This window comes from Anomaloglossus baeobatrachus, chromosome 1, assembly GCF_048569485.1.
Source record: "Anomaloglossus baeobatrachus isolate aAnoBae1 chromosome 1, aAnoBae1.hap1, whole genome shotgun sequence".
NCBI lineage: Eukaryota > Metazoa > Chordata > Amphibia > Anura > Aromobatidae > Anomaloglossus > Anomaloglossus baeobatrachus.
The window spans coordinates 823,551,215-823,567,308 of record NC_134353.1 but is presented as its reverse complement, the minus strand read 5'-3'; the positions used below and the strand labels follow the sequence as shown (position 1 = coordinate 823,567,308).

The 16,094-nt window shown below is 40.0% G+C and overlaps 1 long non-coding RNA gene across 11 annotated transcripts in view; it reads right to left on the bottom strand.

Annotated features, from left to right (window-relative positions):
• Positions 1-1,492: 1,492 nt before the first annotated feature.
• The window catches only part of LOC142253425 (uncharacterized), a 106,931-nt gene continuing 92,329 nt past the window's right edge, over positions 1,493-16,094 (bottom strand). For all 11 annotated transcript variants that reach the window (XR_012726735.1, XR_012726729.1, XR_012726752.1 and 8 more), the window contains 2 exons: positions 4,840-4,943; positions 1,493-2,570 (listed from right to left, as the gene is read on the bottom strand). This is a non-coding gene — a long non-coding RNA (uncharacterized LOC142253425). The remainder of the gene's footprint in view (positions 2,571-4,839; positions 4,944-16,094) is intronic.

Below are 16,094 nucleotides of genomic sequence, written 5' to 3'. Positions count from 1 at the left end.
ATCGTGGAGGGTCACAAGGCTGGCAAGGGGTACAAAACCCTTTCCAAGGAGTTGGGCCTACCTGTCTCCACTGTTGGGAGCATCATCCGGAAGTGGAAGGCTTATGGAACTACTGTTAGCCTTCCACGGCCTGGACAGCCTTTGAAAGTTTCCACCTGTGCCGAGGCCAGGCTTGTCCGAAGAGTCAAGGCTAACCCAAGGACAACAAGGAAGGAGCTCCGGGAAGATCTTATGGCAGTGGGGACATGGGTTTCAGTCAATACCATAAGTAACGTATTCCACCGCAATGGTCTCCGTTCCAGACGAGCCCGTAAGGTACCTTTACTTTCAAAGCGTCATGTCAAGGCTCGTCTACAGTTTGCTCATGATCACTTGAAGGACTCTGAGACAGACTGGTTCAAGATTCTCTGGTCTGATGAGACCAAGATCGAGATCTTTGGTGCCAACCACACACGTGACGTTTGGAGACTGGATGGCACTGCATGCGATCCCAAGAATACCATCCCTACAGTCAAGCATGGTGGTGGCAGCATCATGCTGTGGGGATGATTCTCAGCCAAGGGGCCTGGCCATCTGGTCCGCATCCATGGGAAGATGGATAGCACGGCCTACCTGGAGATTTTGGCCAAGAACCTCCGCTCCTCCATCGAGGATCTTAAGATGGGTCATCATTTCATCTTCCAACAAGACAACGACCCAAAGCACACAGCCAAGAAAACCAAGGCCTGGTTCAAGAGGGAAAAAATCAAGGTGTTGCAGTGGCCTAGTCAGTCTCCTGACCTTAACCCAATTGAAAACTTGTGGAAGGAGCTCAAGATTAAAGTCCACATGAGACACCCAAAGAACCTAGATAACTTGGAGAAGATCTGCATGGAGGAGTGGGCCAAGATAACTGCAAAGACCTGTGCCGGCCTGATCAGGTCTTATAAAAGACGATTATTAGCTGTAATTGCAAACAAGGGTTATTCCACAAAATATTAAACCTAGGGGTTGAATAATAATTGACCCACACTTTTATGTTGAAAATTTATTAAAATTTAACTGAGCAACATAACTTGTTGGTTTGTAAGATTTATGCATCTGTTAATAAATCCTGCTCTTGTTTGAAGTTTGCAGGCTCTAACTTAATTGCATCTTATCAAACCTGCTAAATCTGCAGGGGGTTGAATACTACTTGTAGGCACTGTATAATTGCTACTCACTACACCCCTAGATGAATTCCTCGATAGGTGTAGTTTCCATAATTGGTTCAGTTGTGGGGGATTTCTACTGTTTTGACATTTTAGGGGATCTTCAAATGGGACATGGCATTGGCAAACTGTTCTAGTTTTAATACCGCTTCTTCCCTTCCCATTCCTTCTATGTGCCATACAGTAGTTTTCTACCATATATTGGGGTATCCCTGTACTCAGGAGAAAATGCACAACAAATGTTATGGTCCATTTTATCCCCTTAGCCTTGTGAAAACGAAAAAATTGGGATTAAATCAATATTGTTGTGGAGAAAATATGATTTTTTTATTTTTACAGCTCAACATTATAAAATTCTGTAACGCATCTGTGGGTTCAAAGTGCTCTCCACACATTTAGATAAAAACCTTGAGGGCTTTAGTTTCCAAAATGGGGTCACTTGTGGTGGTTTCCACTGTTTTGGCACATCAGGGTCTCTCCAAACTCGACATGGCGTCCACTAGGCAATCCTGCCAATATTGCATTCAAAAAGTCTATGTTGCTACTTCCTTTCAGAACCCTTTTTGTTTGCCGAAATTGTAGTTATCCACCGCATATGGGGTATCCATATACTCAGGAGAAATTGCAGAAGAAATTCTATGGTCCATTTTCTCCTGTCACGCTTGTGGAAGTGCAATATTTGGTGCTAAAGCAACATTTTTGTGGGAGAAACTTAAATTTCATTTTTTTTCTTAAACATTGCTTTAGCTTCTATGAAGCTCTTGAAGGGTTAGTAAACTTCTTGGATGTGATTTTGAGCACTTTGAGGGGTGCCGTTTTTAGAATAATGTCACTGTTGTTTATTTCCTTTAATAAAGGCCCCTCAAACTCACTTCAAGGAGAGATTGCTGATAAAGAATTAAAAGTTTAACAAAACAAATATGTTTAGAAAATGATGCTGATGTCAAATAGGCATGTGGTAAATAACATTTATTAGCTATTTTGTGTGACATCTCTCTCTTGTTTAAGGTCATAAAAATGTGAAATTTTAAAATTGTAAAATATTTGCCAAATTTCAGATTTTTTCACAAATAAAAGCAAAACAATCTGTCCTAAATTTATCACTAACATGAAGTTACAATATGTCATGAAAAAAGTCAGCATCACCGGGATCCATGGAAGCATTCCAGAGTCATAACCTCATAAAGTGACACTGGTCAGAAATGAAAAAATTGGCCCGGTCAAGAAGGGGAAAAAAGGTTGGGTGGTGAAGGGGTTAAAGAATACCAAAAAAGACCTTTTAAACTGACCCCATCCCCACAGTGTTATTTCTCTTGTTCAACAAATTGTTGAAAAAAAAAATCAATCCAGAGGAATTTCTATAAGTCCATCAGATAAATTCTGAAAAAAAAGAGAAGAGCGCATGTCAGGTTTACAATGAGGAACATTACTGCCTATTTAAAAGCACAGGAGCCAGTTGGATTCAAAGAAAAGGCAAAATTCAAAGCCCCAGCAGCAGGCTTGCCACTCATAATTCACAGCTGACATCAACCTCAAAAATATTGCCACGATTGACCCGCAAGAGGGCAATTGGGAACAGCTGTGTAAAGCACCAAACCTGGTGCATCTAATGGATGCGCCACTTCTGGGGCATTTGCAAGCTGCTATGTTTAGGCTGGGAAGTGCCAAATAACCATGCGCCTTCCCAGTTTGATAATACCAGCCCCCAACTGTCTGCTTTACCTTGGCTGGATATCAAAAGTAGGGGGGACCCCACGCCGTTTTTTTTTTTAATTTATTTTGTTCACAGCAGTGTGCAGGCATCTTCCCCATGCAAAATGCAGCATTTCATCAAACTTTATTTAGCATCTGAACTCTGAATTTGACCACAACTTCCGTGAGAAGTCCGTGTTCAAGTTCGAAAACCGGACATCAGGTGTCCAATACGAACCTCGAACTTTACCGTTTCGGGTTCGCTCATCCCTAATAATGTCTCTTGTACTGAGCCCCATCTTGTAATAATGTCTTCTGTCCTGTAAGACTGTCTTCCATTTTGGTAAAATGTCACTGACAACCCGATGTTAGCTGTCGACCTTTTATTGGCTGACAGTGTGTATTACAGTGCAGGGAGCCGGCAGATCTCTACGTTGCAATACATTCTGGCTGAATATGCATACGAGGATGTAGATGCAGGTAAAATTAGTGTTGGAGGGTCCCCTCCCACATGGGCCCAGTTGCGGTCACACCCTCTGTGACCGCGATCGTTAACCCACTGAGAACAAGTCGTCTGTTTGAATGGAGCAGTGGCTGAACCTTAACGCTGCAACTCTCTTCAAAATTTATGAGACTGACAGAGATTGCCAAGCACTGTACTATGTCGTGCAATTCTATACAGTATTAATGGGCTAATTCCCTTAAGATGTCCATACATTGTGGATAAATGTTGATGTTCGTGAAACTAGCCATCTAGCTAATTTGCATTGTTTCTTCACTCTTTCCAGAAAGCAAATTATGTGGGGAAAAAATGCTTGGAAATGTAGAACATCAACATGCCCAATCCATTGTTACTGCAAGTCATAAGCTGAGTCCAGTAGAGTTGTCTGAAAAAGCTTTATTTTTAGTGATGAGCAGACCCGGACTGTAAAAGTCTGTATCCGCACAGCTTCAAAATTACCCAATATAGTGTCAGCCAGAAGCGGTGGAGTACTGCGTCCAGCATACCTGCTAGGAGTGCCCACCGCATATCTCAGGAGAACCTGAGAGCAACGCAGACGTCCTGGGTCTGTAGTAAGTATTAGTCTCCTGGGAAGGGGGGTCTACTTTTGGGGTGGTGGTAAACTTACCCCCAACCGTGTTTCCCCGAAGATATGCCCTACCCCCAAAATAAGCCCTAGCACATTTTATAGGGCAAAAAATAATATAAGACAGTGTCTTATTTTCAGGGAAACATGGTATCAATATGCCATAAATCTCACAGATTATGGACTCTTTAAAAAAATCACTGCCAATATAAATGTGCTTCAATATACTCACTGATTTTGGTTTTCCTTGTTTTCTAGCTCTGCTTCGGTCCCTTTCTCACCAATGTGAACTCAATTCTGACTTGCCGGATCACACTCGGGTTTATGTGTGAGCCAGAAGTCGCTTTTAGGCTGGAGTCACACTTGCGAGAGACTCGCGCGAGTCTCACATCGCATCACTTGGCGTGGCCACACACTCTCCTGACAGGAGCGGGTCGGCTACATGTATTTCTTTGCAGCTGAGACGCTCCTGTCCGGAGAGCTGCAGGACATGTCAGGTGATGTGATGCAAGACTTGCACGAGTCTCTCACAAGTGTGACTCTGGCCTTAGAAATTAAGTCTAATGAGTGTTAGAACAAGGCTTCATAGACTTACATTGTAATAGCGGCTTCTGGGTGATCCGGCTACTCAGAATATATAGGCAATGAGCAGTGACCAATACAATTAATAATAATCCATTCATTCTTTACAATGGAGAAGACTTTTAGTTTCAAGTGACTCCCAAAATTGATAGATTTTACAAGCACACAGTAGTTTTAACCATTTATGATAATGAGAATTATAAGTTGAGAATATTTTTTTTAACTGAATATTTTCAGAAATACAGATTCTCATTTAACAGAGCACACAATATTTAATGTGCACTTACCTAAGATTCCTGGCCTCATCACTTTTTCTACTTCAATTCAAAACATGTCAAAAGAACACTGCACACGGGAGATCAGAAAAGACATGGCAGAGATACGGATGTACCTTAAGATATAAAAAAATGAAAAAGTAAAGTTTCATTTGAATTCCTAAGTTACCGGTTCTGTAAAGAAAAAACTGACATGAAACTCTTCCGTGTAACCTTTCTATATAATATGCAGAATTACACCTATTTTAAGTTTGGAGTTTCTTCAAACTACAGAACACTGGAGTCTTGCCTTTAGATCAGAAGTCTGTAAGTTATTGGCAACTTCAGTGAGTTCTATATTATTGCAGTAGTTCAGCTGAAATGTATACACTAGTTAATCACAATGGCAAAACTTCATTCTTTTTTCTTGTACGCGGAAAAAAATCAGTCCAATTTCTATCAGATTTTCCAAGTTTTTGATCAGTGTTTCAATTTTTACCCACAGTATATAGTATACAAGGTAATACTCCATGCTATCAGTTGAAATTGATCAGTATTACTTGCATCAGATTTATGTGAACCTTTTCCATCTTGAGACTTTCTTCAGACAATCTAATAGCCAACCTTGCAGAATCTAGAACGAGTCTGGAACAACACAGTGAATGGCTGTTAGCAATTACATTTCCATGCAATAAGGTATTCCAATCTAGTGCTACATTCTGCAAGCTTAACCACCACATTGTCTAATGAATTGTAAACAAAAAATACATGGCTAATTATATATTCACTGAGGGAAACAAAACGAAGGTTCCCACAGGGGAAGTGCCTACTTCGATGAACATTATAAACAAAGAGAACAAGAAAAGAATTGGCACAAAAATGGAATGCAACAAGTATCAAATTTTATTAACACCGATATAAAAATTTTTTTTTTAAATATCAGGATAGTCATAAGAATTGCATAATCAAGTAAGACAAAAAAGAGGATGGAGTCACAAAGCTGCAAATGGATACAAGACTTAATATAGAACACAATTGATATTAAAACAGTCCAAGCCGCCACTGAAGGAAAAACGGGGGGGGGTCCATAAAAATAGTAGAATGATGTTAAAGAATTGTGTGTCAAAAAATGTATGGGCCCGGAAAAAAGCCCCTAAACCACAGCAAGTAACAAGTAGCAGAAAGCCCCTCCACAGCTGAGTATGAGCACAGTACAATAACTATTCAAAAGCTGAGCAGACGTGCCAGAATAGTGAACAAAGGAGGAAGAAGTGATAGTACAAAGAAAGAGGGACAGGTGGTAAGGAGTGGCAGTCCATAACTAAGAAATGGGTAAGGGAAATTACAATCCAGATGCATAAACCTGTATATAACAGGGAATGCCAAAGGTAAAAGTAGTAAACAAAATTGAGTAAATCTGGATGGTAAGGACTGGCAGTGGTACACCTGAACACCAAGGGATTGAAAGTAAAATAGATGAAAACAGTAGTCGTGAACAGAGAGGTGCAGATGGTAATAGAATAGTATGGACTAGTCGTGGAGCAAAGAGAGGAGACTCTGATGATAAATAAGGTTATCAAGTATAGTCATGGGGCCGAGAGGTGCCATAAGCTAATAGCACAATTGTGGCCAGGTCTGAGAAAAATGAGGACAGAGTACAGCGCAGCTCCTAGACTAGTCATGGAGCAAAGAGAGGAGACTCTGATGATAAATAAGGTTATCAAGTATAGTCATGGGGCCGAAAGGTGCCAAAAGCTGATAGCACAATTGCGGCCAGGTCTGAGAAAATGAGGGCAGAGTGCAGCACAGCCCCTAGACTAGAAGATGTGGACAGGCAAAGAGGAAAGAGGAGAAGTAATGAGTATGCCAGCAAAAGAAAGTACAACGCTGTATAATGCGTTGCTGGCACATTAAAGTGGGAGTACAAGTATACCTGGTGGGGTAGTGGAACGTGGCGGCAGATAGACGGTCCCAACAGCCGTTTCGCCTGGACGCTTTTTCGAGGGAAGTATTAACTGTTCACGACTACTTTTTTCATCTATTTTACTTTCAATCCCTTGGTGTTCAGGTGTACCACTGCCAGTCCTTACCACCTGTCCCTCTTTCTTTGTACTATCACTTCTTCCTCCTTTGTTCACTATTCTGGCACGTCTCCTCAGCTTTTGAATAGTTATTGTACTGTGCTTATACTCAGCTGTGGAGGGGCTTTCTGCTACTTGTTACTTGCTGGGGTTTAGGGGCTTTTTTCCGGGCCCATACATTTTTTGACACACAATTCTTTAACATCATTCTACTATTTTTATGGGCCCCCCCCCCGTTTTTCCTTCAGTGGCGGGTTGGACTGTTTTAATATCAATTGTGTTCTATATTAAGTCTTGTATCCATTTGCAGCTTTGTGACTCCATCCTCTTTTTTGTCTTACTTCATCATAGTTTTAGTTTTAAGGTTGAAGGGAGACTCTAAGTCCATCTAGTTCAACCCGTAGCCTAACATGTTGATCCAGAGGAAGGCAAAAAAAAAAAAACCCCAATGTGACAAACAAGTTCCAATGGGGAAAAAATGTCCTTCCTGACTCCACATCCGGCAATCAGACTAGTTCCCTGGATCAATACCCTGTCATAAAATCTAATATACATAACTGGTAATATTAAATTTTTCAAGAAAGGCGTCCAGGCTCTGCTTACTTGATTATGCAATTCTTATGACTATCCTGATATTTATAAAAAAAAAATTATATCGGTGTTAATAAAATTTGATACTTGTTGCATTCCATTTTTGTGCCAATTCTTTTCTTGTTCTCTTTGTTTATATTGTCTAATGAATGTCTCAGGATGGAAAACGTTCACACAAAATCTGATGTGCCATTTTTAAATAAAAAAAACTGAATACATTCAGCTGAGTGTGCACAATATTGTATTGTATATTATAGAGAGGGCACTCACCATCTAAAAAAACTTTCCTATAATCCACTATAATAAAAACAGAAGAAAGCAGCATAGCCGGGAGGGATCCGGAGGATAGGGGTGATGGTAGTTTCGCTTCACATAGCTATAGCTGGTCTCAGGATCCCGCCAATGTTATGCCGCTTTCTTCTATTTTTCTTATAATGGAATAAAGGAAAGTTTTTCAACTAGTGAGCACTCTCTAGGAGCAGGACCTGTGTGAGGTCATACCCATGTGACCTGGTATCCAGCTTTGGTGGCTGAGGCCCCATCCCTTCTAGTCACATGGGTATGACCTTATCACAGGTCCTGCTAGACAAAGTGAGTCGTTTGTATAATGCTTATGGTAATTCTAACAGGGGGAGGGGATAACTATGAATATATGATCTGCTCCAGTGCAACTGTCACTCAAGAAGCTGCTCATTTTACAAACTTCACGTTCTTGGATTTCAAAACCTAAATATCCGAGCTGATCACTAAAGGTATGTATAGAATCAGCCTGATAGTGCCAGTATAGCACTGGCTTTAGTTTATATACGAATATCCTGGTGATTGGTTCCTTTTAAAGCGTCGGATTTGGTTCCCCATATACTTATATAGGGATTGGCATCCTGACAAATATCTGGGATCAATTAAAGTATGTGTGCAGAAAAAAATTGTTATTTGTGTTGCCATTTTCTATCCAAAACTTTTTTATTCTTCTGTTGATAAACCTGTGAAAGAGCTTCTTTTTTGCAGCTGTGTAGTTTTTATTGACACATTTTTTTATATGTTTGATGTTTTGATTATTTTTTATGGATTTTTATTTCATGTGTCTGATTATTGGATAAATATTTTATTACTTTTAGCAATTACACATGTGACAATACTAAATGTGTTAATGTTTTATGCCCAACATATTTTTTTCTTTTGGGGAAAAAGAGGGGCAATTTAAAATATTATTTTTTTGTGGTTTTAGTATATGAGTTATTTTTGTTTTTTAAATTATTTTATTTATTTATTTTACAGGTTTTTTTCTAGTTTCTTCAAGGGACTTGAACCTGTGCTAGCCATTGGCACTACATAATCATGTCTAACACGGTGCAGATGGCCTCTAGAGGTACATCAGCTATGCTGGAATACTTCTAAATGCCTATACAGTATTTGCTTGACAGTAGCATTTAATATTAATATTATTATTATTATTATTATTATTATTTATTATTATAGCGCCATTTATTCCATGGCGCTTTACAAGTGAAAGAGGGTATATGTACAACAATCATTAACAGTACAAAATAGACTGGTATAGGAGGAGAGAGGAGCCTGCCCGCGAGGGCTCACAGTCTACAGGGAATGGGTGATGGTACAATAGGTGAGAACAGAGCTGGTTGCGCAGTGGTGTACTGGACTGAGGGCTATTGTAGGTTGTAGGCTTGTTGGAAGAGGTGGGTCTTGAGGTTCCTCTTGAAGCTTTCCACGGTAGGGGAGAGTCTGATATGCTGAGGTAAGGCGTTCCAGAGTATGGGGGAGGCACGGGAGAGATCTTGTTTTTAATAGGTCATACTGATGCAATCAGGGCAAGTTATTAACGCATCTGTCATTCTTAGGTGCAAGCTCTGTAATACAACCGGCAACCAGGCTGTACCAGTGGACCTAGCTTCTGAGCCTGCTCCATACTGTGGCTCCTAACACATGGGCTTTGTACATGTTAATCAAAATTCATATTGCAAGAATGAAGCAGACAAAAAATAAACACGAAAGTCCAAGAACCATATAATCCACCATGATATTTAGATCCAACTGAATGAAATAAGACAAATTACCATAATTATCAGAACACAAGGTAGAGACAGACAAAGTGGGCAATTCACTAAGATTGGTGTACTGCACGCCAGTCTTAATGAAGCATTTGCTGGAGTATACTGAGGAGTCATTATTGTCGATTTCTGCTTAATTAAACAGATGTATTTGGTATCTAACGTGCCCCACCCAGCTGGCATACATTTTTGGAGAAAGTTCCGCTAGTGTAGTGGTGTAATTTATGATGATAGCCATAACAACTTCCCGTCCCTCCAACGCCATGCCCAAATTGGCATAGCCGGCTGGCACGGCATGGAAACACCAAAAGTTGCAACTCCCAGTTGCACAAAAATATTGTATATAGGTGTTTTCGCATAGCCACCTTGATAAATCAACCCCTATGTCTCTCTACCTCCTCCTACTAAAGTGAATGTGTCAAAAGTTGTCTAACACTGGCAAATGTATAGATACTACTGGAATGATCTGTTTACATTCTCAAGGATCCATTTCGTATTTCACTATCAATTTACACTCTTCATATAATATGTATGACAGGCATGAACACAGTCAGACATTGGTATAGAAATTTGCTAGGTTTAAAATGAAATAAAACATACCTAGTATCTAATAAACTAGAAAACCTATCAATATCTTAGAGAGTATAAAAAGATAATCCACGAGTGTTTTCATATTGTATTCCTTTGAAAATCAATAAAATTTTAAATTGAAAAAAAAAAAGATAATCCACTATAAGAATGCAAATAATATTATAGTTTTCCCATTGTTTATAATCTTTCTTTTGTAAAGTAAGAATAATTAGACATAGTAACACAAAACAGTTTGCTTTTTATGCTTTGCTTTTCCCGAAAGCCAAAAGTAGATAACTATCTTATGCTTAACTTCTTTCCTGCTAAGTCAGGTATAAGCAGAGTATGCAGGGAAAGTCCCAAACAGCTTTTCACTTAAAGGGAACCAATCATCAGGATTTTCATATATAACCTAAAGCCAGGCTAATTCTATACATACCTTTAGTGGTCAACTCGGATGTATATGTTTTGAAATCCAAGAAAGTAAAGTTTTTAAAATCAGCAGCTTATTGAGTGATAGCAGCTGAGGAGCAGTTAATATCTAGGGCGGTATTCAGAGTTATCCCCTCCCCCTGTTAAAATTAGCATAAGTATTATACCATCTATGTAACTTTTCACTTCCAGGACCTGAAGTGAGGTCACATCCATGTGATCAGAAGGGGTGAGACCCCACCGTTTCCGATCACATGGGTATGACCTCCCTACAGGTCCTGGAAGTGAAAAGTTACATCGATTGTATAATACGTATGCTAGTTCTAACAGGGGGAGGCAATAACTATGAATATTACCCCCCAGACATTATCTGCCCCTCAGTTGCTGTCACTCAAATAGCTGCTGATTTTATAAACTTTATTGGATTTCAAAACCTACACATCCGACCTGACCACTAAAGGTACGTAGACAATCAGCCTGACATTGCCAGTATAGCACTGGCTTTAGGTTATATACAAAAATCCTGGTGATTAGTTCCCTTTAACAAGCCATCAAAATACTTCTCCCCTTTTTGAGGACAACTCCTTTGCTGTCATATTTCAGAACTGTAAAATCCCTGGAGGGCCTAGAAGTACAAGGTGTTCAGTGCTCAGAGACATGTCCGAGGTGAGGAAGGCTGAACTCGACCACCACTGGACAAGACACATAATTTGAAATGTAAATACTGAGCAAAGAAATATCTGAAGACAGAGGTTTCAAATGTTTTATGGACTAAGGAGATGAGATTGACTCTTGATGGATAGATGGATGGGCCTGTGGTTGGTTCAGTAATGGGCACAGATCTCCTCTTTGACACCGACGCTATCATAGTGGATGTGTGATACTGCTAAGAGCTGGCAATATTAAAAATTAGATAATTTGTCCTTTATGGATAGAAGATTGACTCAAAATAAACTCCCAAACCTACTACTGGAATTTAGAAGACATTTTACTCAAACAGGAAAAAGTCTGTATCTTTAAAAAAAAAACACGTTTTATGTAGGACAATGGTATCGCATGCTTCAAACTCTTCACTGCTTGGCTAGCGGTAAAGGCCCTAAAGATGCAAGAATAATGACGTGGCCCCCTTCCTCATCTGACCTAAACCCTACTGAGAACTTGTGGGGGCTTCTGAAATGGGAGATATATAGTGAAGAAAAACAGTCACCTCTCTGAACAGTGTCTGTGAGGCTGTGACTGGTGCTGCCGAAATGTCCATCATTAAAATGTTAAGGCTGAGATGAGCTTTTGGTCAGATTCTGACTCTAATTAAAAAAAAAGCAGCGAAAACATCCAAAATGGAAAATTTACCAATACAAATGGGACATGACAGCAAGAGTAAAGGATTATAAAATGTAACTTTTAATATTACTATCTATAAAAAAACATCCTGATCATTCAGATGTCTGTTTCTTCACCTTTTCTTTTCTGGCAGTCTATGAAAATCAAACCACGCTATGTTGTCATTAGAGTGTGGTCCTTTTTTCACAAACTCACAGACTTGCATTACCAATTTTCATCCCACCCTTGGATCAAAATCTGACATGTCTCCACTCAGGGCCGGCCTTAGGCTGAATGCCCCAGGTCTCTTTGTTTACTTAGAATTTATGAGTGATAGAGTTGAGTGAGTACCTAACTAATCGTCCTCACTATACTCATAACGAGTACTGTCTACTACTCGCATATTTGTTCCAAATAGCATGTGCAATGCAAGTCAATGGGGAAAAACTCTGAATGTAACGAGTAACCCGAATTCGGCACTATTTTCTACTCGCACGAATAGTACGACATTCGGGTTACTCGTCACATTGCAAGATTTCCCTCAGAACAAATATACAAGTATTAGACTGTATTCATTATGAGTATAGCGAGTATGAATAGTTAGGTACTCGCTCAACTCTAATGAGAGTGCATGTTTCTACATGAGATGAACCCCTATACAGTATATGGAGCTGTGATCTGCTTTACTTTAATTCTGGATTCAGAGATCTGTGTACCGCTGAACATGGGGGTGACAGATGCCAGACCCCAAACCATCTGATATAGAAGCCTTAAAGGATGAGGATATGCCATCAATATCTAAGCACTGGATATTAATTACATATACTGTGAGGATTCTGATGTCTGCAGATGTAACGAGTAACAGAAGACTTTAGCAGAAGACTGGATGAGCCCTCAGTATATCTGGCAGAGCGAGTTATTTGCTGGGTATATTGTGGGCTATTGTGGGCTCAGCCTGTGAGCCAGCACCATACAAACACTCCCGTCCTGGACCGTACATTTACGACAAATATTGGGAAGGGGCTAAAGTGAGCATGACCCTTGACACCAAACCTGAAAGGGAGCTCGTTTAGTGCAGGAAAAGTAAGGGTTTTATTGGTAAAATTTGGGCTACATAGCATTTATTGATCGCTTTCAGTACAAGGCTGTGATCGCATTCTTGTGTTCTGCACTGAGCACTTATAGTACGTTGTGGTTTCCATGTAAATACCAGAAAATGCAATTCAGAAGGAACCACTCACTTTAATGAGACTGATGAAGACACTTTGGCATCTGTTCCAGTGGTATCCATCTTCTTAGGAGCATAGAGCTGTGGTCAACCACATTTGTGCACTAAAAAGACACCTAAAATGATGATACACCACCAGAGCAGAGAGCAGACAGACTCCAGCTGCAACATTATAGTGTGTGCTTCCATTGGAGGTTTTCTCTGAACCACAATTTTTGGGACTTGCAGGAAATCCCTGTTGTAAGGCTAGGTTCACATTTCCGTTGTTTATGATCAGTCACAATCTGCCGCTCTGATAAACAACGCAATCAGTTTGGCGGATTCCGTTTGTTTCCCATAGACTTGTATGAGCGTCGGATTGTGACTGATGCCCTTGCGTTGCATCCGCCGCCCGACTGATCAGTCATGGAACGACTGACCGTTGGGCGGCAAGAACGCAGAATGTAACGTTATTTGAGCATTGGAATCCTTTTGATTTCTCTGCACATGCTCTCTCTCGGCGGCCGAACGATCAGCTGATCACCCGGCAGCCGCCTTCTGTGATCAATCAGCTGATCACCCGGCGGCCGGCTTCTGTGAGCAATCAGCTGATCTCCCGGCTAATGAGAGCGATCAGCTGATCGTTCACAATAGCCGGCCGCCGGGAGATCATCTGATCGCTCTCAAAAGCCGGCGGCCGGCTATTGTGAACGATCAGCTGATCACTCTCTCTCTCTCGTTTTACAACGGAATCCGCTTTCTCATGACAATAAATTCCAATTCTTGTCACCCGTTGTACAAGGCATCAGTCACATGCATCAAGCAACGCATGTGACTGATGCAAAACAAACGGAAATGTGAACCTAGCCTTAAGGCCGCTTTACACGCAACGACATGCTAACACGATGTCGTTGGGGTCACGGAATTCGTGACGCACATCAGTTCTCGTTAGCGACGTCATTGCATGTTACACGTACGAGCGACTGCTAACGATCAACAATACTCACCTTATCGTTGATCGTTGACACGCAGTCCATTTCCCAAATATCGTTGCTGTAGCAGGACACAGGTTGTTCGTCGTTCCTGCGACAGCACACATCGCTACGTGTGACACCGCAGGAACGAGGAACATCTCCTTACCTGCGGCCGCCCGCAATGAGGAAGGAAGGAGGTGGACAGGATGTTCATCCCGCTCATCTCCGCCCCTCCGCTTCTATTGGGCGGCCACTTAGTGACGTCGATGTGATGCCGAACGAGCCGCCCCCTTAGAAAGGAGGCGGTTCGCCGGTCACAGCGACGTCGCTAGGCAGGTAAGTAGTGTGACGGGTCCAAGCGATGTTGTGCGCCACGGGACGCACAATCGACGGGGGCGGGTACGCTCGCTAGCGGCCTTTAGTGCTCAGCAGAGAGGATAAATGTGAACCGAGGATATTTCCAATTTTTGGGAGGTAGAGTGAACAAACTGCAGTACAGGAATAGTTCTTATTTTCATTTTTGCGTGGTTCATCGTGCTGTATTAATGATAAGATGACTTTATTCTTCTGGTCAGTGCAATTACAGCGATACCAGATTTATATTGGGTTTTTATGTTTCGCTGCAATCACATGATAAAAACAGTTTTTCATTAAATTTTATTAATATTTCTGTCGCCATATTCTGAGAGCTGTAACCCTTATTTTTTGGCATATAGAGCTGTGCGAGAGTTTATTTTTTGCATGACGAGCTGTAGATTTTTTTGGGTATCATTTTTGTGTATATATAATTTTTTTACCTCTTTTTATTCAAATTTTTCAGGCACAGAATTAACACAACAGTAATTCACTTATTGTTTTTACATTTTTTGTTTTGGCGCAGTTTATCATGCGATAAAAATGATAATTTTGATTTATTCATCGGGTCATTTTGGTTATAGCGATTCCAGGTTTATGGGGGTTTATGATTTTTTTACTTTTACACATTAAAAAACAATATTTACCATTGTATGTAAAGCGCTGTTGAATTAATAGCGCTATATAAATGAATAAATATTATTATTATTATTATTATTATTATTTTACAAAATTAATTTGTTCTTGCATCAGCTTTTTTTTTTTAGCTATAACTTTTTTATTTTTTTTGCCGAATAAGCCATATTAGAGCTTTTTTTGTAGGCCAATTTGGCATTTTTGTTTCTGCCTTTTTTACATTTTTTATTGCGTTTTATTCATTATTTTGTATGATGAGAAGGCTACATTTTTTAGGTGTTTTTTTGTTTTTTTTCACTATGTTTGGAATAACTAGCATGACAGGTTTCTAGTTCGGGTTTTTCTGGACGCGGTAATATCAATTATGTGTACTTTTTTTATCTCTTTTAACACAAAGGCTGCATTTTTAGTGGCAAAATGGGTTATGATTGTGTGTTTTTACTTTTTTAATATTTTATTCAAATTTTTGTTTTACTTTTTCACTTGGGATACTTTGATCGCTGATCTAATGTACTGCAGTGCCTGTCTGCTAATTACTGACACTGCCTGTTAGACCCTGCTTATAGCAGGATCTAACAGACCACCATATCCTGTGGTGAACAGATGATCTAGGGATCATCACTTAGATCTGCCTTGATAGGTACTGGTTGAAATGAATAAATATTATATTATTATATAAGCACACACTATGATATACACACAATCATACACAGACACTCACTCATATACACATATAGACATACACACTCGTATACATATAAACACACTCATATGCACACACTATCATATACACACACTCATATACATATATATATATTACTAGAAGGTGGCCCGATTCTACGCATCGGGTATTCTAGAATTTACGTATTGTGTAGTTCATGTATGATTTTTGTTATATATATATATATATATATATATATATATATATATATATATATATGTTGTTGTGTGTAGTTACCAAGTGTTTGTGTAGGGCGCTGTACATGTTCTGAGTGTTGTCTGGGTGTGGCGGGGGGTGAGAGCGGTGTTGTATGTGTGTTGCGTGTGTTGTGTT